Source organism: Carassius carassius, chromosome 11, assembly GCF_963082965.1.
Source record: "Carassius carassius chromosome 11, fCarCar2.1, whole genome shotgun sequence".
NCBI classification, from domain to species: domain Eukaryota; kingdom Metazoa; phylum Chordata; class Actinopteri; order Cypriniformes; family Cyprinidae; genus Carassius; species Carassius carassius.
The window spans coordinates 22971318-22995032 of record NC_081765.1 but is presented as its reverse complement, the minus strand read 5'-3'; the positions used below and the strand labels follow the sequence as shown (position 1 = coordinate 22995032).

The 23715-nt window shown below is 39.1% G+C and overlaps 1 protein-coding gene across 7 annotated transcripts in view; it reads left to right on the top strand.

Annotated features, from left to right (window-relative positions):
- Positions 1–23715, top strand: part of LOC132153043 (peripheral plasma membrane protein CASK-like) — a 205700-nt gene that overhangs the window by 34784 nt on the left and 147201 nt on the right. The window lies entirely within an intron of this gene.

The window sequence follows — 23715 nt, the reverse complement described above, 5'->3', positions numbered from 1 at the left end:
AGCATTTGTCTCTAGCTCATCCTGACTTATTCAGTGAGTTCAGAGATCGACAGATGAGTCCATCATTCAACTGATTTAATTTAGACTTTTATTCACAACACTGATCAGCGCACATACCCTATTATAAGATACGGTAAACACGAAAGAACAAATGTGCTTGCATGACATGCTAGAACCAATGAATGAAGTGTAGGTCTCATAATTTTTGCACTTTCAAACATTAATATATTAATTGAATTTGAATGAATAAAGAGATTACCGTATTTTCTATAAGTCACACTTTTTTCATAGTTTGGCTTGTCCTGCAACTTATAGTCAGGTGCGACTTATTTATCAAAATTAATTTGACATGAACTGAGAGAAATGAACCAAGAGAAAACATTACCGTCTACAGCCGCCAGAGGGCGCTCTATGCTGCCAAAGATGCTGCTCATTGCTCCTGTAGTCTACACTGAGCAGCATATAGCGCCCTCTCGCGGCTGTAGACGGTAATGTTTTGTCTTGGTTCTTAAATGCGACTTATAGTCCAGTGCGACTTATATATGTTTTTTTCCCTCATCATGACGTGTTTTTGGATTGATGCGACTTATACTCAGGTGCAACTTATAGTCTGAAAAATACGGTAGTAATATCACATGTGTGTACATGTGAACAATAATAGGCCACAAGAAGTTTGAGATCATGTTTAATGGAGCTCAAGTAATAAAGAAAGACATTTGTTATGCATCTACATCCGTCTGCATGGTGTAAAGCAATTACACTAATATTAATGTTAGAATAACACTTTACAATTAAGATACATTTGTAAACATTCATTAGGTAACCTGACCTAACAGTATTATAACATTTATTAATCTAGATGAATCAGTAATTATTATTTAAATATACTAATACTAGTTTAGCATGTTAACATTACTTTATGGAATGCATTAAACTAATTTGAACCCAAACATAAACCAAACAGAAAGCATTCGTTTTCCTGTCCAAAAATCTACAGCTGTCAAAGGAGCTGTCAAAAAAAAGTTTTTTTTGGTTTTTTAAATTGATACGTTTTGCACCATGTGATAAAGAGTAAAGACTGACAAGATATGAAGATATTAAACTATTTTAATAGTATCTTTTCAAAATTTAACCTACTGTATGTTCCCTGGTAGGGCTGCACGATGTGTCGTTTAAGCATCGATATCGCGATGTACGAATCCACGATAGTCACATCGCAGGATGTGCGATGTAGGCTGTCGTAGTTGATCCGTTATTCATTAACTGTACGGGCCAGCTACTCCCCTGCCCTTGACGAATGTGATTCGCGTATTAATTGCACAGCTTAACCATCATAGAGTGAAAGTTTATAATTGACAGGACTGAAAACCACATGCAAGTTTAACAAGGCAGAGAGAGAGGGAGCGCGAGAGAGACAGAGAGAGCGCGAGAGAGAGACAGAGAGAGTGCGAGAAAGAGCGCGCGAGAGAGACAGAGAGAGAGAGAGAGAGAGAGCGCGCGAGAGAGACAGAGAGAGAGAGAGAGAGCGCGCGAGAGAGACGGAGAGAGACAGAGAGAGAGAGAGAGAGCGCGCGTGAGAGACGGAGAGAGAGAGAGAGCGTGCGCGAGAGAGAGAGCGCGCGAGAGAGAGAGCGCGCGAGAGAGACAGAGAGAGAGAGAGAGAGCGCGCGAGAGAGACAGAGAGAGAGAGAGCGAACGCGCGCGAGAGACAGGGAGAGAGAGCGCGCGCGAGATAGACAGACAGAGAGTACATTAGAAGTACCATCAATGTTTATAGAAATGTATATGGATTTATTTTGCATGTATTTTTTTTTTTTTTCTTATGAATATATATGTATTTTTGTTTTGTTTGTTTCTATTCTGCTATGTACAATGCTTTGGGAATATGTACCTTTGTATGTCATGCCAATAAAGCAATATGAATTGAATTGAGAGAGAGAGAGACCGAGAGAGAGCGAGCTGTTTTCAAACAACACGAGCGCTGTCTTGCTCTCTCCCTCCCGCAGATGAATCAATTGACACGATGGTGTCGATGTTTAAATCATTTAAAATGAGAATGTAAGTGTGCTCACCCCATTTTTGTTTGTAAGAAAAAATATCGCAATATATATCGCAGAAAAATAAAATATCGCAATGTCATTTTTTCCCAATATCGTGCAGCCCTATTCCCTGGTAGGTTTTTTTTGTGTGAACATTTTGATACTTTTGGTTTGTACTTTTGGTGCAGTGGAGTTTCAAGCAGTGTTTTTTTTTATATATATAAAATTGTTTCAATTGGTTTTCTTTTGGGATTAAATCGAAATCGCAAAATTGATCAAAGAAATTGCAATAGTTTTTTCTTTTTGTCCATATCTCACAGCCCTAGTTCATCCAATAAACTATGAAATTCCACAATAACACTTACATCATCATTCCACTTATAACGTTCTCTGATGCACACCCAAAAATTTTATACACCGTTTTTGCATTAGAGTGCAAATATTTATTTTAAATTCAACTAATATTCCTTTTTTTGATTAACAGTCTCCTCATCCCAGGCAGTCACAGCAAGGCACTTATTTCAGCGTATGTTTGTGTGTTCTGTTGGCTGTCTGCTTGTAACTCATAATGTTCCTTTGAAGATGAAATATCGTGAAAATCTGACTTTATGCTGTTATGCTGTAGCTCAGGGGCCTCTTGTTATCTCAAGGCACCCCCTGAATGCTACACACTTTTATACCCAAATGCTATCGGTCAGCCACTCACAGCCTGACCCTTTTGAAGATTTTAAGCCTCTCTCTCCCCCACCAAGAGGTGTTACTTATAATTGATCATTTTTGCACCTCAAGTGCATTTTGCACTCCTGTGTCAATGTGACAATCCAAACTCATGCCAACCATCTTCCTTTTCTGTATGTGTTTACACAGTCCTCAAAGAGAACATTTAATTAGCATTCTCCCAGAGGAAGCCTGGTCAAGGGACGGGTCCTGTCCCTGGCTGAATCAGTATGAAGACATACAGCATAAGGCATGACTCATTGTGTGACTCCACTGAGAGGGCTGAAAGTGGGCGACCATGACATTACATGTATGCTCTGGGCACATGGATGGTTACTGTGCATCTTGCTAATTTTAGTGCTTTCATATGCTAGAGCTCATCTCCCTGTAGAACATGAGCTTGATATGGAATATAACAGTACAAATAGCAGCTTTAGTTTTAAGTTGGATTTTACTCAGACCAGTCCCTCTAGTTTATTTGCTTAATTTAATGTGAAAATTAGTTAAACATTTGACCTCACCTCTTATCGTTTTGTGTTCCACTACTGAGCCAAAAAATCTCTCAGCCTTGCAGTATAATTGATTATTTATCTTACAGTTGTTGTTTCTTGCTTTGGTCTTCATGTCTTTAATTACATTCACAGGTATTGTGCACAACTGTAATCTTTCGCACACATTCTGCATTCACAATGCATAAAATGTAGCTCACATTTAATAGCTACAACATGTAGCTGAGAATTATTAAAATATATACGGGGAAGTCGTGGCCTAGTGGTTAGAGAGTTTGACTCCTAACCCTAGGGTTGTGGGTTCGAGTCTCGGGCTGGCAATACCATGACTTAGGCTGGTGACACACTGGCTGCGTGGCGTAAGTCAGGTGTTTCTGCTGCATGTCAGCTGCTTTGCGTTTTCTGTGTCTTTACACACCAAAACCGTGCCTGACGCGGCGCTGGCGCACTGCTGCTGCTGTAGGTGACATAGAGGGAGGCCGCCGACAGACCAGGATCTTGTCTTCATGACAACAATATCTATACTTCATGTTGAGCATAAATATAAAGCCTACTGATAAAGGACACCATCAACAGTATTGACGGCAAAATAGACTATGTTTGACACTTTCATATGCACAGATCAGATAGTTTGAAAGACTGATTCACATGAAAAGATTGTTGAATTAAAAAGCTGCTTCATTCTCTCTCTTTCTGTCCTCTATAGTAGAGGAATAGATGCTTGTTAAGTTTAGTGTTACCTTGCACTGACATTATATTTACTTTTTATTTGCTCACCAAGTACCAAATGGAAGTCAAATTTGTTGATTATCTATACATTTATGTATCACACAGGTCTTGATGTGTGATTCACTGTAATCTGCTTGTCTCCAGTGTGCATGCTCACCTTAAAGGGGTGGTTCACTGTTTTTTTTTCTAGGCTTGATTGTGTTTATTGGGTACAGTCAAACGTGTTAATGCTTCGTTTAAAAAAAAAAAAACATTATTTTTCTCATAATTTACCTTTATTCTACACCACTCTGTCCCTTCTCTAAAAAACACGCTGATCATTTTCTTCTGCTGCATGTGCTCTGGTTGTCTTGTAAACATGGGCATCGTTAATATTGCTTATAAGTTTGAGCTCGATTTAGAAGCAGAGTATTATTGAAGATGATTGTGCAGAACTTGTGCAAGCCCAGCTTTTAATGGTAGGCCTATGTTCTTTTGTTTGTTGTTGCCTGATACTTTTAGATACACTGTTTTTTGTAAATGTTACTTCTAGGGCTGGGCGATATATCGAATATTAGCGATAATATCGTAATAATTTTGACGACGATGTACAATTTGAATATATCGGGAATATCGAATATTTCAAATTCAAGCATACTTTCCCAAAAGAACGCGCCGAATGTCCAAAAAAGGAACCTGTAACTGCTGACTGCTCTACGCCCCTCTACTACGAGAGCTGTAATGATAGCGGTTGCCAGATAACAAGAGTTTAAATCTCCGAATCAGAGCTCCACTGTTACAAGGATACATTTTCTGCCCTGTGTTTGCTTATTTTAAGCAATCTGGCAACCATGCGCACGTGCTCACTCCTCATTGCGGAAGAGCCGCCGCCGATAATCTGAAAACACTAACAAGCTGGAATTGACTGAGCGATCTAATGAAAGCGCCGTTCAGCCGGTCTGTGTTCTGTCGTGAGATCTCAACTGTATTGTTTGCATTTGTGATCGCGAAATAAATGCACTTACTCGACCGCTAATGTTTGAATAGAGAAACATAGGCTATGGCCATTTGGAATTACTTTTGGGGAATTTCACTGATATGTTTACCAGTTTCCATAATATAGAAAGAGAGAATGCAAAAGTCTTTGGTATTCATTTATATATAAGAAATAGCTATGTGCTTCAGCAACTAGCTCCCCATCTAAGAGGGTTTTTAGTGTCAGTAGGAACATAGTTTCATACCACAGAGCTTCTCTTAAAACCACAGACAGTTGACAGACTTGTGTTCTTAGCTTAAAAACGTAAAAAAAAAATTAAAATAAAATACTTATCCTAGTTGCATAGTTTAAATTGTGAATTGCATGCACTAAAAAGTTGACAGAATGCACTTTCTGTAACTGTTACTTAATTTGCACTGCTTCAGTTACATATAGGCCTACATGTATTCATTTAATAAAAAGCAGTAAGTGATCTCTTGGTCTAGATTTTTTTAACTGCTTAAATTAGCTGTTTAATCTAAATAGTTTTTTTTTAATGGGCAAAAGAAAATCATGTTTTATTTTTTATTATTTAAATGCAAATGCAAACATATCGAGATATATATCGAATATCGTAAAAATTTTGACAATATCGAGATATAATTTTTTTTTGTATATCGCCCAGCCCTAGTTACTTCTTATATTAGCTTTTCATGTACGGTTTTATCCTGATGAAAACTTTAATACAGTACGGCAACTGCACATGTGTCCATGTTTAAAACTTCTCATAAATATGTGAAAATAAGTGTATAATTGGAACAGTTCTTGATAGGAGCTGAGCTGAGAGAGGGAGATGCAGAGCATGTGCAGAGAAGGGGGATGCGAGAAACAGTATTAAGAACCTCTGCTTTAGAACATTGATTTTGAAACTTGTGAATCCATTAGAATCGTTAGAAGACAGAATCACGATTCATATATGAATAGATTTTTACGCGCACCTCTAGTTTTCTCTTCCTCTTCTCTAAAGCAGCGCAGCATGGCCTCGCCCCCTTTTTATCCTGGTTTGTTATGTCACGAACCTGTGAAGTAGCTTGTTGTAGTCCCTACCAGCCATTTTTTTGTCATTAAAATACAAGAATTTTGAAAGGCGATATCTCTGTTTGCAATGAATTTTTAGCTTCGTAACTTTGCAGTTATTGTTCAAACAGCAACATTACACACTAACTAACGTTAAAAAAGTGAAATCGCAATGATCCACCACTTTAAGGCTCTGGCTGACAAGCTGTTGCATGTTGCTCTTTGAAATCAAAGTGACTGTGGTGCAATATGAATTAGGGTTGTGCCGATAGACGATAGTATCGTGTATCGACGATAGTCAGAGATATCGACATAAGCAGATTTCTCTGTCGATAATCAAGACGATATTAGACTCATTTTCCTATTAATGTATTAGATTATAATAATAATAATAACTATTATTTTTATTGGGCTGCTTATTAAAATAAAACTGCCCAGCTATTTCATTTCAGCATCGCATTTCACACACACACACACACACACAGCACGTGCGAACGCAGGAGGATTAGTCACTGAAACTGTCCGCCTTGACTCTGATAATTCGTTAAATCCATGAAATGAAAGAGATAGAAAACGAGGAGTTGGTGTCCCACACATTTAATGGCTGCTACACAACACAAACAGACGTACATCGTCTGCAGATATAAGGTGTTTCATTGTACTTTAACAAGTAATCTGAACAGCCTATATATGTGCACTATTTTAAACGAGCCCTCACTGAGTTTAATGCCAGTTATGTTAGAATGCATCTCATTCTTGTTTCTGTGACGGTGCGTCAGACTCGTCATGAGGCGCGTGGTCCGGAGCGCTGTTTGACTGATGCATCAGTTCAATTCAACTTTACTCCAAATATATGAACTTACCTGTTTTAAATACTTTATATTTAACTTGTTCGTTTATGCCCAATATTAGTGTTAAACTGTTGGACTTTAAATGAAATCTAATATTGATTTCACCGTTGACTGATTATGCAGAACATTTAGACTGATAACTTCCGCACACAGATGCGGCAAATTGTCACAGGATGCACGATATGACAGTTGTGTCCGACTATATATATGAACGTAGCTGTTTTAACCACTTCAGCTGTTATTTTGATTTTTTGAGAATTAGGCATATGCAATATTGGACCCACCGGTGGGTCCCCAGAGTTGATGTGGTTAAATACAGTACAAACATTAGTTTATCAGTATGTTTTAAAGTATATTTTTTCAATAATTGGTGATTTCATAGGCTCTGTCACGCACCTGCACGGTTTAAAACACAAGAACAAAGAGTATCTCTCTTGCTCCACCCATGCACGATAAGATCGTGTATCGTCGATCTCACGGGCTGACGATATGACGATTTGAAAAATGACCATATCGCCCAACACTAATATGAATGTATTGTGATCGCTTTCTCTTTAGGCAGACCCTGCACCCCCTCTTCTTCCTGATGTTTCCCCATCCCTCTTGCAGCACACTCACATTAGCATTTGTGACAATTACGGTCCATTCCTGTCAGCAAAAGAGAGCAAGGGAGAAAAAAAAACCTGAATAATGCATTCAGCCGGTTTTGAGGTTTAATATCTGGTTCGTTTTTCCTTCAGCCTTGTTGCTGCCCTATTTAAAACTTTTAAACTCCCTTTCAAAAGGAGCAGTGTGGAGCCCATTGTAATGGTGGCGTTATTGCTGACAAATGAGAAGGGACTGACAAAGACATAATTACTCTCATAAATAAGATGAGAAAGGTTAAGAGAGAGAAAAGTGTGAAGAAAATAGATTTTTAGCAATACAAATAAATATTTAGACATTAGAGGGAGTTTCTAGTGCAAATAGAATGTGTGCTGAATCAGTCACGTTTCATCATCAATCAAGGAATCAGTTTGGTGTGTAAGATCTTGTATCATAGCAGCAGATAGTACCACCTGTTGGAAATGAGCTCAGCCTAGTTAGATCAGACATCCTTGTCCTGTCATCACTTTCTTTACTTATTAATTAACAGATCTGGAATTAATTAACTAGGCCCTGAAGCTTCTGTTCTTATTAACCCCTACATGTCACAGGGCTCCAGACTAAAGCCCCTTTCATGCTGCGATTCTGGAAAATACACGGGGTAATGTGTCCCGGCTAGGGATGTAAAATTTTGATTAATTCCATGATCGATTGTCGTTTAAATTAACGATCAATTAATCGATTAATCGTTAACCAAAATGCTGCAAAATGCATCTATTGCAGGCAGCAGTCACTGGCATGATAGGATGTGTAAAAGCCAAACACACACACACACACACACACACACACACACATACACACAAAACGCTTTCTCACTTGAATTAATGGGGTTTTAGTCTGAATAAAATGCTAGTAGCAGGATTATAAAATTAATGGATGTGATTATGATCATTTGATAAAATCAAGAGAGCGCGCCATACGTTTGGGGTCATTTACTTTGTTGACTGTTTTCTGGCACGGAGACCGCTAAACGAGCCTCCTTAAATGGTTTTGTGGTGCTCGTTGTTGTATTTTAAAACACACTTGCAATGTTTTCAACTGACATGATGGCATTTAAAATAAAATTATCCCAAACGTGACTGCGCTGTGCATTAAGTGAACTGCTTACATCTGCGTTGCTGCAGCAAAACACTGTTGCTCACATTCATTTGATCGTGCTGGATTTTGTTATGGAAAATGTCCGATTTTGAAATTGCGTTCCAGTAGGCCTAGCCTATTTGTTTTAAAAAATCCGACATACAGTTAATTAGATCATGACAGTGTGTGCGTGCAGACAAGAACGAGAGAGTGCGGGTTTGGCTAGATTTATTTGGAGATTACTTCTCTTGTCTCATTCGTCTTTTTAGACTGGCCTCAGCCAGACGGTTGAGATCGACTATTAAAGGTGGGATATTTTTTTTCCTATTGAATGAGCGATCATAGCTCACTATCAGCAGTTATTTTATCTATGTTCGTAACATTTCTTACATATTATTGCTCGGTGTAAGAGATAAATAAAGATTAAAGGTAAACAGTACCAGTACGAGTGATTGCGTGTGTGAATTAAAGGCCATGGTGCAGGTTAAACACCACTGTCGATTAATGGGTACATAAAGCAGTCAAGATATGTATATAAAGTTAGAAATGTCTCCAAAATGGTGTTAAAGTCCAGTTTTTGTAGTTTTTGGTTAGTAACGGTTATTTTTTACGCAATTCGGCGATGACGTCACATGAGGCAGCCGTGGTGGAACGTAGCCTCCTCAGCCTTGCTCAGCTACTAGAACTAGTTCTAACACTGACTATGGCGTCTAACTGGGATGAGGAAGAGGTGGCAAGACCCACAGTTAACATTTATGATGGCCCACAGCCATATAATTTCGAACCGTTTAGACGTGAGAGGGCGAATGAGGAAATACCGAGAGCCGATGGCCGTCAAAGACAAATAAATGCATGGTTAGAGGAGAATGACTGGAGAGTTGCTACCATTTAGAAACCCAGCAATGACTGGAGATAGTAGTCTATGAACAGCAGTGCATACAACAAACTTCTTTTTGCGTTCAGTGAATAGCATCGAGTGAAAGTCAACGTTCTCTTTATATCTAGTGAGAGTGATTATGTCGTTGGCTCAGATAAGTAAACTTAGTCAGACGATCTATAAATAGAAGGCATATTACATTTAATAATTACATTGAATAATCACCTAGTGTTTATTTATAAGCTTTTACCTCTTTCTCCGGTGAAAATGTTGTTTGCAAACGTATCTGACGCCGAGTAGGCTGGTCATGTCTTCAGTGTGATTATTATTGATAGTGCTAAGCAGATGTAACGTGCCTTACGCAGCATCCTGGATTTGAGGCATGCTGCCTGAATCCGTTTGTGCTACACATAGCATACTCACACTTCAGGCAGGATCATGGTCCCCTTCAAGCCAGCACGCACGAGTATGTTCATGGTTTATGTTTACTTTACCAATCTTTTTACACTGAGTCCTTTGAACAACAGCTAATTGGTGTCAGGAGATGTGTTGCATACACAATAAACATGCATAAGAGACAGGCTTAAAATGACGTTTACAACTTACTTACAGAGTTTTAAACTTAAAAATCTTTCCTACTTATTCCTAGGCAATACCGGTACACTGCGTACAGACAGGCTATACGATGGGCTTATGGAGTTTTAGGCAGGAGTATAAGGAAGCCTATACCCTCTTGTGTGGTTTCAACCATCAGACAAAAATTCCAAAGTGGTGACCAGACCTATCAGGGCTTTCAATGGCCTCGTTTGGATGAAAATGAATAAAAATAATTGCTTATTCTGTTGTGATCACCCAATTACCCTTAAAATGTTATAAAGTACACAGAACACACGGATTTTGATAAGAAAAAACTGTTTATTTGGCATTTCTTGTAATGGTTACTGAACATTTAAACATTTACTGAACAAAGACACAGGTTGGAAGTAAACAAATCTATATAAAAAAAATGGTTAGGCACAAAACCTACAAGGAACACTGATGAAGGGCTAGAACTGAAACGTTTGCACATTGTTTCTTTTGCCTGCAATATTGTGGTCTTACCTGAGGGTCAACTGATCTTTCTCTTTCACACACACACACACACACACACACACACACACACAGTGATGCATGCAAAAGCACATCAAGCAGACACACAGTGAGCCCCCCACCCCACACACACGCACACACAGTGATGCATGCAAAAGCACATCAAGCAGACACACAGTGAGCCCAGACAACACCGCACACAGAGGTTGACAAGGCACAGGTAAAATGATTGGTAAATTATTTTTAATTACATACAACAAATTCCATGCAAATAACAGACAGAGGAGCAGACATGCAGCATGCAGGACCCCTTGAATGGGGTACAGCGACAATTATTGCCACAAAGACGAAAAAAAGTAATTTTGTGCAAAGTAAAACCAAAGCAACAGCACACAAAGAAAAAACAAAACATGCAGCATGCAGGAAACCACCACCAAATGAGAGGACAGGGACAGAAGGAAAAAAAGATAAATACTTACAGCTAAATCATTGGACTTGTCTGTGAAAAAAAGAAAAGAAAAAAAAAGTGAAATTAGTTTTTTTTGTAGCGTGACTGCCGGGCTAGGTAGAGGCTGACGGCCTCCTCCTTAGGAACCTGTTCGAAGGATTTGGCGATGGGGGCGGGTGCATCGGAGGACAAATTGGCACTAACCTCTCGAAGAGCTGCAGGTGATTTGGTGTAGCTTTCCCGAAGGGCCTTCATCAATGATGTTGCATAACCTGTAGACATAATAATAATAATAATGCTGTATAAAGATCATTGCCACTGTCATTCAAACTACAGTACACAAAAAAAAAAAGAGCATTCAAAATGGTATATATTGGTTTTAAATTATCTCACTTGTGGTGGGGGTCACAAGTGTAAGGTGGCTCCTCATCAAACAAGTCCTCCTCATCCTCCTCATGCATCGGCTCTTCGGGCGCCCATGATAATTCACTGATGACAGAGGCATTATCATCTTCATCTGTCTGTTCTGGACTAGCGAGGGGAGTGGAGGTTTGTGGGCTAAATGACGTCTGTGTGCCCACACTGACCATCTTGGGCTTCAGGTTAACCTGCACAGCTGTGGAGAGGCAGTAAACATACCCAGACATGTGACAATTATGGCAAATCTAAGCGGCTATGTTTTGGTGTAGGCTATGTATTAATTTAATCAATGTGTATGGAAATGTCCTGCTTGCATAGATACTGGCAATGTTTTAGACAGAATATCTACCCCTTAAAATACCCAAGATTTATCGTGAGACCATCGGGGGGGCTTCAGATAACACTGTGTCTCAGCGTCAGAAGTGGAGGAGGGCAAGGGCTGATCCCCAGTATCGACACTCTCCACAGTGTCTACACTGTCCACGGTCTCCTGCTGTGAGACGTCTGTCAACATCTTGCGAAAACAAATATAAAAAAGGGGTCAGCGAAATGCAAGGGTGTAGTGGTGAAATAAGAGGTGGGTACACTATGAATACTTAGATCAGTGATTAGCAACCAAGGGTACACAAGCACATTGCAGGGGTACATGGAAACATTTAATCATTTATTTTCAACTTGGAAGTACTAAGAATTATTTACTTATCATCTTTGAAATGCCAAGACGATAAGTAAATATTCCCAGTCATTGCATAAGTTCATCAATAAATTGGGACGTGTGTGCTACAACTAGTTTCCCAGTGGAAACAATAACCTATGGCACAGCTGTACCAAAATCAAAACTGTGAGTGGGTGAGAAAAAGGCTAAGAGGGTACACAAGAGAAAAAACTTAGATTACAGTACAGTGGACCCTGATATGCGCTACTCAATGTTTTAAAAAATACATAAAAGACATTCAGAACATATTTGATGATGTTGAAGGTTACTGTTAAATGTTTACACCAATACTAGTGGTAATAGATGTCTAGAGTATATGTGGTGCATAAACTCTATGAGGTAGTGAATTTACTGAGAGGTAGCTAAACTCTGAAGTGAGAAGTGGATAAACTGTTTCTGACATTTCAGCGGTGGGTAAACTGCGTTTACTTGCGTTTAGTCCCCACTACAGCCCTGGCGACACGGTCACGGTCAAATATATGTGAAAGAGAACCGTAGCAGACTAACACAAAACGCAAACACACTATTGTGAAAGCCGCTTGATGATCATCACCACTGATCCAAACACTAGCCATGAAGCTTTCATGACGATATGGACATTTACTACAGGGCAATTTGGTTTTGGCTCATATTCGTGAATCACGAAATATGCTCTTCTAACGTCTGAGTGATCTTGTTTGTAGTGGAGGCTGTGTCAAAGGGAACATACACACAGAGCTAGCTAACACGCAACTTGTAAACATTAACGTTAGCATGATGCTTACCGTGGCAATAGCTCGCTTGCGGCAGACGGTGGTGTCTCTTGACCTCGGGACAGGGCAAGCAGAGAGGTTTGGATTCACAGACGGCACGGCGGTAGGAATTTTCTCATTCTTTAAACCAAGTGCGACCATCTTGGCGTCCCCTGAGTGGTAATCCTCCTCGTTGAAATGCGCGCTGCATATTCTCGAGTAGGCGGTGACAGAGCTAGCTGAAAAATCTGCCCGCCTAATCTTGACAAATTGAACCCAGCTTCGGAAGATCCCTTTGTCCTTAGGGAAACAATGGACCCTATGTCCAGTTTTGCTGGAGTTCTTGCACCCGGCACAAACACAGCGATACACCATTTTATCTATTTATTATCTACTCTTTCTCTAAGCTATCTGTTATGCTATGCTATGCTATCTCTCACTATCTATCTATTTTATGTTATGTTATTCTATCTATCTATCTATCTATCTATCTGTCTGTCTGTCTGTCTGTCTATCTATCTCTATATCTGTCTATTTACTTATATATCTGACACTGTCACTCTTTCACTAGCTGCTACTCTCACTACTCGTCTCACTCTCTCTCAATGGCGGGCTTTCGTCTGCTAGCTAGTGCCTCATGTGACGTCATGGAATGCATGCGGGAGAAATAAGAATCATCGCTAACCGCTAAAATATCACCTACTTTTCCTTATTATATTTCTTTTTTGTAATACTTTACAACATCAAATACAATGGATAACTGTTTAAATGTTTATTACCAACTAGAAAAGTGTAAAAAAAAAAAAAAAAAAAAAACCTGCACCATGGCCTTTAATCATACCGTCTTTATATTATTGTGAAGCTGGGGGTTGTAAATAGCCTAGTTCCTTCAAAAGTAGAAAAATATGCTATAATAAGTTTTGAGATTCTAAGATACTTTAGTGATAAATCACAGGACAGCGCTGACAACTGCGTTCCTCTGTGTGCGCAATCTTCACAGCTATGAGTTTTTGTGCCACAATGCAGCTGCGCGAACCTGGTAGCTCGATATAATAATACACATCCAATCGTCTAATCGCTTGAACGTCCAAATCATAAAACAAATACAACTGACAAAGTTTAGTGAAGACTCAAGGCTGACAGTTTGCGCGCCATCACTGTGTTGAACTGGCGTTCACCTCCGTGTTTTGCTTTTATGCCACTGACTGGCAGAATCATGTGGCTACACACGCTTTTAAGGGGGAAGTATTAACAGGAAATAACCGAAATAACCGACATGGGAAAATTACGTCGGTTAGAGGTTCTAAATTTCGGTTTCGATTACTTTTCGATTAATTGTCCAGCCCTAGTTTCCATATTCGCAATGTGTTTGAATGTTAAACCAATATTTATAATGTAAACTACTTACACATTCACACAAAATCAAAATCGTTCTTGGCATAACAGCAGAGTGGACCGGTATACTATGGTCTATTTAAACTGACCAGTGTAACTTTTTAAATGTTTAGATGACTATTTTATTCTGATAATGAACAGACTGCAGTGTAAGTTTGAATCGCTAGAATATACATGTGGACCAGGCTCCGTCGCGATCGAAAAAGCTGAGACAGAAAAACACATTTTCGCAGGGTTAGGAAAATGTTAGATCGTGACCATGCCTCTGGATGCCGTTCGAGATATAGCATTCATTAATGTGGCTTTGTTCTGGTTTGCCGGTACCTTTTCTTAAATCTTCACAAATGATTCTTCTGCACAATCTGACTTTGCTGCACCCTGGAATTGAACTGCTGGTTTCATCTGGCCCCCCAACTGAGCCTGGTTTCTCCCAAGGTTTTTTTCTCCATTCTGTCACCGATGGAGTTTTGGTTCCTTGCCGCTGTCGCCTCTGGCTTGCTTAGTTGGGGTCACTTCATCTACAGCGATATCGTTGACTTGATTGCAAATAAATGCACAGACACTATTTAACTGAACAGAGATGACATCACTGAATTCAATGATGAACTGCCTTTAACTGTCATTTTGCATTATTGATACACTGTTTTCCTAATGAATGTTGTTCAGTTGCTTTGATGCAATGTATTTTGTTTAAAGTGCTATATAAATAAAGGTGACTTGACTTGACTTGACAGTCTAACCCTCTAATTTCGCAGGTTTATTTTATCATCTTTCACTTTGAATCGCATCTCTTACTGTGTGTGGTAAACATGGAAAGGGAAATGAAAGATTTCATGAATTAAGAATTTGTTTGATTTATTATTTGTTCCCTTATTTCAGTTAAATCATGGATTATTTAGGGAACAAAATTAATGAAACATGGACAATTGCCACAAATTAATAAGTCGTAGGAACGAATTAAGTTGTAGGAATGAATAAAATATCTGTCCTGGCACTGTGTCCCGCAGCCCTGCAAAGCGCAGTTATCTGATTAAATGACTTAGTTACTACATTTCTATTGCTTTTCATCTTGAATAACTTGTTGATTCTATTTTAATGTAATTTTAAAGTTTAAATGACATTAAAAGCTTAATTAGTACATTGTGAATTAATGATGATGCATTTATATACGTCAACGTCACTCACAGCCGCTCGCACGCGTTTTGCGCATGAGCTGCACACAGCCCAACATTAAATCGGTTAACCGACCATCGACAGCCTTAATCGATTGTATCTCTTATCGACAATTAACCGACAATCGATTAATCATTTACATCCCTAGTCCCGGCAGTTGTTCCTGGGTCGCTAGATTTTACCCCTTTCACACTGCCAGTGATTACCCGGAATATGTGAGTGCGTTCACACACTACCTGTAAAGGTCTCGTAAAGATTTGTGACATCAGGATGTTATGTTTAATGTATGAGTTGAAACTTTCACCTAAGCTGGTGAACGATCTCAGCATCAGCACAGAAAGTGAGGAAGTAACTGACCTCTGTTTCGTTACAGATTGCACATATTTGTTTTTGTCGCGAACGCTGATCTGCCTTCAAAACACCTGGTAAAAGAGTCGCACGATAACGTGCATCATCACTACAACACACCAATTACGGCATTAGTTCTTGCTTTTGTTCACACAGGGCTGGTTCCAGGACTGAATGTTCCAGCTATTTTCCGGGTCCAAATGTGCGGTGTGAAAGGTGCTTAACATTTTAGAGCAGAGCAAAATATATATATATATATTTATAATCTCAAAATGTAAATCAAAAAAGTTGAAATTATTTAGCCAATAAGTGCTTCTCTGCTGCCATCTACTGGTACAGTGGTAATTTGATGTTGTTTTTTTATTTTTAATAAGTGTTTGTTTACCACAAAGTAAATTTTGGTCATCACATTAAAAATTTATACATTATACATTATACATACATACATTCGGAGCTTTAAAGTGCTGTAAATAGTTGTGTGATAGACTTGAAAGTTAGGGGTGTAACAATATTCAAAACCAACCAAAAAACTTTGATACACCACCCACGATACATATCGCGGTACCATTGGTATGTATTGCGTTTACCCCCAACACGCCCCCCAGCCCTGGTCAACTTGAGGTTGACCCCACTTGCACCATGGCTCATCTCAAATCTGATGATGCATGTAGAATAGGGCTGTCACTAACGATTATTTTGGTAATCGATTAATCGGTTGATTATTCTGACGATTAATCAGGTAATCAGATAATTAAAGTGAATTCTGTGTGAATGGTACCTGCTGATACATACTTATGGTCCTTCACAGAGCGTGTCACATGTAAGCGGTTAATCATGTTCTTTTCTCTTTACTGTTAACATTTACATATTGTCAACGTGTCTAATTCTACCGTTTGGTAATATTTCTATTCAAAATTGTGATTTCTTGATTTTTAGCAAATAAAATCATGACAATACATGGCAAATGAATCCGTAAAATCGGAAAAGTCACCCAGCCCTTGTCCTTTATGAACCCTTGGCCAGCACTGTCTTCTGCCTGTGACTCACAAGTGAGTTATGTAACTGGACTGACATGATATCAGAACCAATGGGCTTAGTGTTTTTTTCCCCACTCTCTGACTTCATGCAGTCGTGAAGCAATGTTTGAGTGTAGGCATGTTCATGTGTGGCACAGATGTGACAGGCACATACATATACTGCTCATTCGAGCAAATCTGAGTCTGATTGCTTTTCTGCTTCATTAGATTTAATAATGAAATTGAGCTAATAAGTTATTTCTTTTTTCTCTTTTTGGTGCAGCTGGTCACCTTAAGCACAGAGCTCATTAAATAGCACATTAACAATGCTTTAATATGTATTTAGTACTTTCTATATTTATGAGAGACACTTAGCTTTTTATTTGTAGGTCTCAATTTTGTGGTACACTCTTAAGAAAAATGGTTCTACACAGTACCAGAAAATTAGATTTAACTTTATTGTCATTGCACATGTGAGGTACAATGCAACGAAATGCATTTAGCATCTAACCAGAAGTGCAATAAGCAGTAAGTACAGGATGTACAGTGTCTACAATATGTTACAAATGTACAATAAATATACAGATAAGGCAGTACTATGGACATAATTTACAGATTTTTAAATAGTATCTGCATGATATACAGATAGGTGTACTATGAATATACTTTACAGATGGATTATGTAATTAGTGTATGTACACTATAAGTAGGGTTGGTTATCGATTGTTTTTTTTTTACGATACCATTTCGATACTTTTAAAACGGTACCAATGCCAGAACCAATTCTTAGAAAAAAAGAAAAAAAAAGAGCTACAAAAAAACTATGGATAACATTAGAGAACATTTACAAAATGTTTAATATAAATCCATAGCTTTCACACGCTCTTTGGATGCTCTCATTTCCCAAGCTTCCCTCACTCTAAGCCTAATAAATGTTTTTAAAAATTGTATTATCTGGGTCATTGTTTAATAGAAAACCACACATAATGTTTCTACTGTATCTCTGTCAGTTATTTATATTTTTTTGCTGTAGTGTGTCAGAAAATATCAGTTTACATTTTCAAACATTCATTTTGCCATTAATTTTAATAGTAATCTAGTGAGATTTTTGAATGCACAAGCAGATCTCTGTGTGGAGCACCGGCTGTTGTCAGCCTGCTTGTGCATTAAAAACTCACTAAATGATTATTCAAATTAATGGCAAAATGAATGTTTGGAAATGTAAACTGATATTTTCTACTGACACACTACACCAAAAGATATAAATAACTGGCCGAACACCATTCTTTGGGGTGAAAATACTAATGTGCCAATGACTTTTTTGCACAGTAGTGTATGTATAAAGTACGTATAATTAGTATACTATATTTAAATAAGTGTAATTAAAGTATGCGTTCATATGTGTTAAGGGCTAGATTTTCACTGAAGGAAACAGCTGTGGTGTGATGAGCGGTGAACAGAGTGAAAACTTTACAGTAGATGAGAAACCGACTGCCCTCATAACCTTTTGTAAACTGTATTTATGACAAAGAACTGCATCGATACAGATATTCTACTTCTTTTTCTGTTTGAGTCCACTCACGCTGCTCCACCACGGAGTGCGCTGAAAGTCGGAGAGAAGACATGTCTGCCACCATTTTCATATGAAATTTAAGGGGACGGACTTTAAGGCGATCGCAAATTTGTGTACAGTTTATGGAGCTAAATGCTTTAGCCCCGCTAAAAAGCCTAGCGACGCCTATGCTTCTTGTGTACATTTCGGAGAACCAGGACAAATATTTCAATCGATCGCTCAGGCATTTAAGAGGTACTGAAATGAAGCACCGAAATCTGCATTCTTATTCGGTTTGGTGCATACCATATTGGCACCGGATTTCGGTACCCAACCCAAACTATAAGCAGAAACTATGAACATATGAACATCATTTACACTAGTGCAATGGACAGTAAAAAAGTGCAAAGAAAAATATTCAGGTGTGCAAACGGATTATTCAGTATTCTGGATGAACAGACAGTAGTGCAAGTAATAACAAGTGAGCTGTTTTTTGTTTGTTTGTTTTTAAACCAGATGTAGTGTTGAGGAGTGGTGAGAAGTGTATATGTTTGGTGTGTGTGTATGTAGGGGGTTTTCAGATTTCAGCATGGAGACAGCTGTAGGGAAAGAGCTGTTACTGAGTCTGCTGGTCCTTGGTCCTTGGAGGGCAGGAGGTAAAACAGTCTATGGTCAGGGTGAGAGGAGTCCTTAAGAATGCTGTGAGCTCGACGTGGACAGCATTTTCTCTGAATGTCCTCAATAGCAGGAAGTGGTATCCTGTGATGCGTTGGGCAGTTTTCACAACTCTCTGCAGTGCCTTGCGGTCAGCAACGGAGCAGTTCCCACCAGACTGTGATGCAACTGGTCAGGATGCTCTCATTCGCACACCGGTAAAAGTTTACCAGAATGGCTGAAGACAGCTGGTTCTTCTTCAGTGTCCTGAGGAAGAAGAGGCACTGATGAGCCTTCTTGACCAGGCTGGAGGTTTGTGGTCCAGGACAGGTCCTCCGAGATGATGGTTCCCATGAAAAAAGGTTCTCTGGAAAAGGTTTTCTACATAAAACTTGGTGAATTGATTTCATTGAGTAGCATTAGGACTTTTTGAACAGGATTCTGTGGACTAAACATGAGATAATGTGTATGTGTTCTTAGAATGAACACAAAACGACAAACTTTGATGTTTATGGAAACTCACCCGGTAAGACACAGAAATGTATTCTTGCAGATCTCGTTGCCTCCAAATAAATAAGTCGTTCGGGCACACTTTCTCTTTGTCGGGGTCTTCTTTGTGGATGTAACCATCTCCGAAGTTTGCATTGTGCGTCTGTTTGCCTCTAAGTGTCCAATAATTTGCATGTCCTGCCACTCTTTTTCCACAGCTAAAGAATCCAGCCGTATGTTGTTCAAATGGAGAAGGCTTCTGGCTACAGGATTGTCTACCATGCAGAGAGTTCTTTTTTCTCCTCGTGTAGCATCTACAGTCAAAGTTACGGATTTTCCCCATTTCTCTGTCTTTATCCCCATCAAATGTTACTATTGATATAGCCTCTGATATCTTACGGTCCAACTCGTCTGACGCCAGTCCGATACATTCTTCCTCATCTTCATCTTCACTCAGTTGTAGATTAGAGATATTATTCAGTCTTATTATGCCGCTTTCATTGTCGATCAGATCGTCTTCAGAATCAGTGAGCGCTTGTTCATAAGCATCCGGCTTGTCGAAGAAGTACTTCAAAACATTTTCGGTGTAACGGCCACAGTTCAGCTCGTCTGCGATAATCTTTGCGGCGTCCATCTTCATTGAATTTTTATATCAGCTAGAGCCGTCCAGAGTGCTGCATAATAAGTAGCCACGCTTCCCTTGGAGGGCGGGGGCAATAACAAAAGAAACAAAAGGCTGGCTTATCCAGAATGGTAATACACACAGACAATGACACTCCCCTACTGCGTGCTAGTATCTCCAAAAACAAGCCGATTTCAACCTCAAAATGTACGCTTTTAAATATACCAATACTGCTATCTCAAACACAGAGAGGCTTCTTCGTGATCTCAACTAACAGATTCTGCAAAAAAAAAAAAAAAACGAAAATCACCAATAAAAAAATAAAAAAAACGCTTCTTTCTCATTTTGCTCAAAAGTTGTGATGCCGACTTGTGTCACTGGTTTCCTTGACATGTCACATATTCAGAATATGACTAATGATTTTTTTTCCACATTATTACATTATCGTCATTATTCACTTCTTAATTTCTAAATGCGTTGTTTATGATCACCACATTAAACCTTGTGTGCATTTAAGTAACTCAGAAAAGTCAGAAAGCATGCCTTTGTTTATGGTCGCCTCTCTCCTTTTATACAAATCTATTTTAAAGGCCAAAGTGAAAAAACAAGTGTAGCGCCACGGGGGGAAATTCCTTCAGTTGTGTTGTTAGCATGTATTGCTGTGTTGCCAGAAGACAGCTGCTTCATAATGTCAGAATAATGAAGCAATTAGGCTTGCAAATCTGGCAGCAGTCTTGTTGGCTAAAGGCGGCCCTAGATCATTTTGAGTCATACATGTTAGAATCGCATCAATGATGCACGCACATGGCACGTTTTTTTGCCTTATAATGAAGTGGCTTTTATGTTTAATATGCTCATTTATGCATTTAAAATCTGTAATAGGTCTAGAAACCTGCTGGAAAGGATGGTAAAATAGCTGTAATGATAATGCATAAGACTAAGCTGCCATTATTAATAGAATGACACTGGCTTCAAATGGGTCTTGAAAATTTTAGAGACTCACTTTGGTTACAGAATTGTTTAAAAAATGAAAATGTTCTAATTAAGAGTCTTTGTGTTACACTGTTGGCCTGTTACACTGAAAAAAGGAAATCATACAGGTGTGGTGCAAGATGATTTTGTGTAAATGACAGTAAATGACAGAATGTTCATTTTTGGGACTATCCCTTTTGTGAAAAGAACTATATAATGTATCCCCTTTTAACACGTCTAAGAGCTGTTTTCTGCTGTGTGATTGTAGTCACAGAGTCCTTCCCCTGAGACACTGTAAACTAATTTCTCTCTCTGCTGCTGTTACCACACATACCCCCCCCCCCCCCCCCCACCTGACGATCTCACAGGGAACAAGCGGGAGATGCTACAAGAAAGATGATGTCCTCTTCAGTGCTTTGTTAATAGGATCCCATTAGCGAGCTCCTGCTTTATGTATTCATCTCAGTGGACCTTAGATTCAATTGCCTGAAAAGAATTAAACTGAAAGATGTTGCTCAGTTGTTTAGCAACCATGTTACATAACAGCAAATGCTAGTGCTTTTAAAAGGGTCATATCTGATATGGCTAAAAAGAACATTATTTTGTGTATTTGGTGTAATGCAATGTGTTTATGTGATTTAAGGTTCAAAAAACACATTATTTTCCACATACTGTACATTGTTTCTCCTCTATGCCCCGCCTTTCTGAAATGCGTAGATTTTTTACAAAGCTCATTGTTCTGAAAGTGAGGAGTATGCTGATTTGCCAGCTATCCAGTGCGTTGTGATTGGCCAAAGTGCGTGACGGAAATGTTACGCCCCTTAACACAGATATTTTATTTAACAGAATTCGCCTACAAAAAACGATCCGTTTGGACTACATCCCTCTAGTTCCTGCAGTAATGACGTCACTAAAACAGTTTTTTGACTAACCTCCGCCCACATGAATTCACAAAAAGGGGGGCGTGGTCTTGTTGCGCTCCGACGGAGAAGGAGGAAGAGCTGCGTTTGTGTTTGTCGCCATGTCATTGAAACGCTGTTATTTTCATCTCGGAGTCCAATCATCTTTGTTTGGACTTCCCAGGGACGCTGTACTTGGAGATTAATGGTTACAATTTATTTTTAACTCGGTTCCCGAAAATTATAATCCACATGTAAAACTATGTGCAGCACATTTTGCTGAGGACAACTTCCTCAATCTCAATCAGTTTAATGCCGGATTCGCACAAAGATTATTCTTGAAAGATGGAGCAGTTCCCTCTTTGTCTGGAGAAGGTGTTGTTTATGGACCACAACCGGTAAGTGTATTTTATTATTTAAGTTGGTGCGTTTAACAGTTTCTGTAATTTATTACACAAAGGGCAACGCTGTTTAGCTTTGTTAACTAGATGTTAGGGCTGTGCAAAAAAACGAATGCGATTTTCATGTGCATCTCGTCAGTAAAAACGCTCCTGTGATTATAAGTACATCTCCAGCACATGCTCCTGCCCACTTGCTTCTCAAAACTAGTCCAAATCGCGCATTACCAGGAGGGCATCCTGCGCTCAGCTGCTGTCGAATCACAACACAGGAACCGCTGGCCCAATCAGAACTCGTTACGTATTTCTGAAGGAGGGACATTATAGAACAAGGAAGTCATCAGCCCGTTTTTATGACAGTGAAAACAGCGGTATACAGATAGGTGAATTGTGTGAAAAATACTGTGTTTTTTACACGCGAAACATGACACATGTTATATTGCACACTGTAAACACAATCAAAGCTTTAAAAAAAGCGCGAAAAACGGGACCTTTAAATAATTAAACAATGAAAAAATATAGATGTAACAAAACTCACAAACAAGCAGAAAAAGAAAATAAAGAATTCCGAAAGTGCAGTATGCGTTGCGAAAGCTATATAGAAAATACCAGCAATTTTACTCCCCTATAACACCCAGTGACGTCGATGCTGCGTTCACACCAAATGCGAATAGAGCATCTGGCGCAAATGATTTCAATGTTAAGTCAATGTAAAGACGCGTGTACGCGCGTCTGGAGGTCTCGCGGCGCGGTAGACGCGAATTCGCCTCATTCACGCATCTAGTTATAGGAGATGCTGAGCTATGAAAAGGACTATTGCAAGCTGACAGCGACCGACTTTTGTGGTGGAAAATTGGCAGTAATACCCCCCCCCACCTTGCGCAGCTGTACCGTACGGTCGGAGCACGTCTTCTCAACAGCTGGACATATAGTGAATAAAAAACGCTCTGCTCTGGACCCCGAAAATGTTGATTGACTTGTTTTCCTGTCCAATAAATTTGTAATGGCCCTAGCCTTTAATTATGCCTGCCTAGTGCCGCCTAGCCTAAGTGTCAGTTACGTTCAATAAAAAAAACACATGGCCTGTTCTCAAGTCCATTTAAAGTTTCATTTTTTTTGAACAGTTGTTTGAAATGGATTGAATCATTATTTAAAATAATCTTGGAGATTTTTAAATTGGTTAAAACATAAATGCAGCCGGATTAAAGCCTGCAGTGATGTTTTTCTTTTGTTATGCCAGCCGTCCCCTCTGCATATATATTTTTTCGAGAATGTTGCACTCCTGTTGCTGTTTGTTATACTGCACGAAACTTCATGA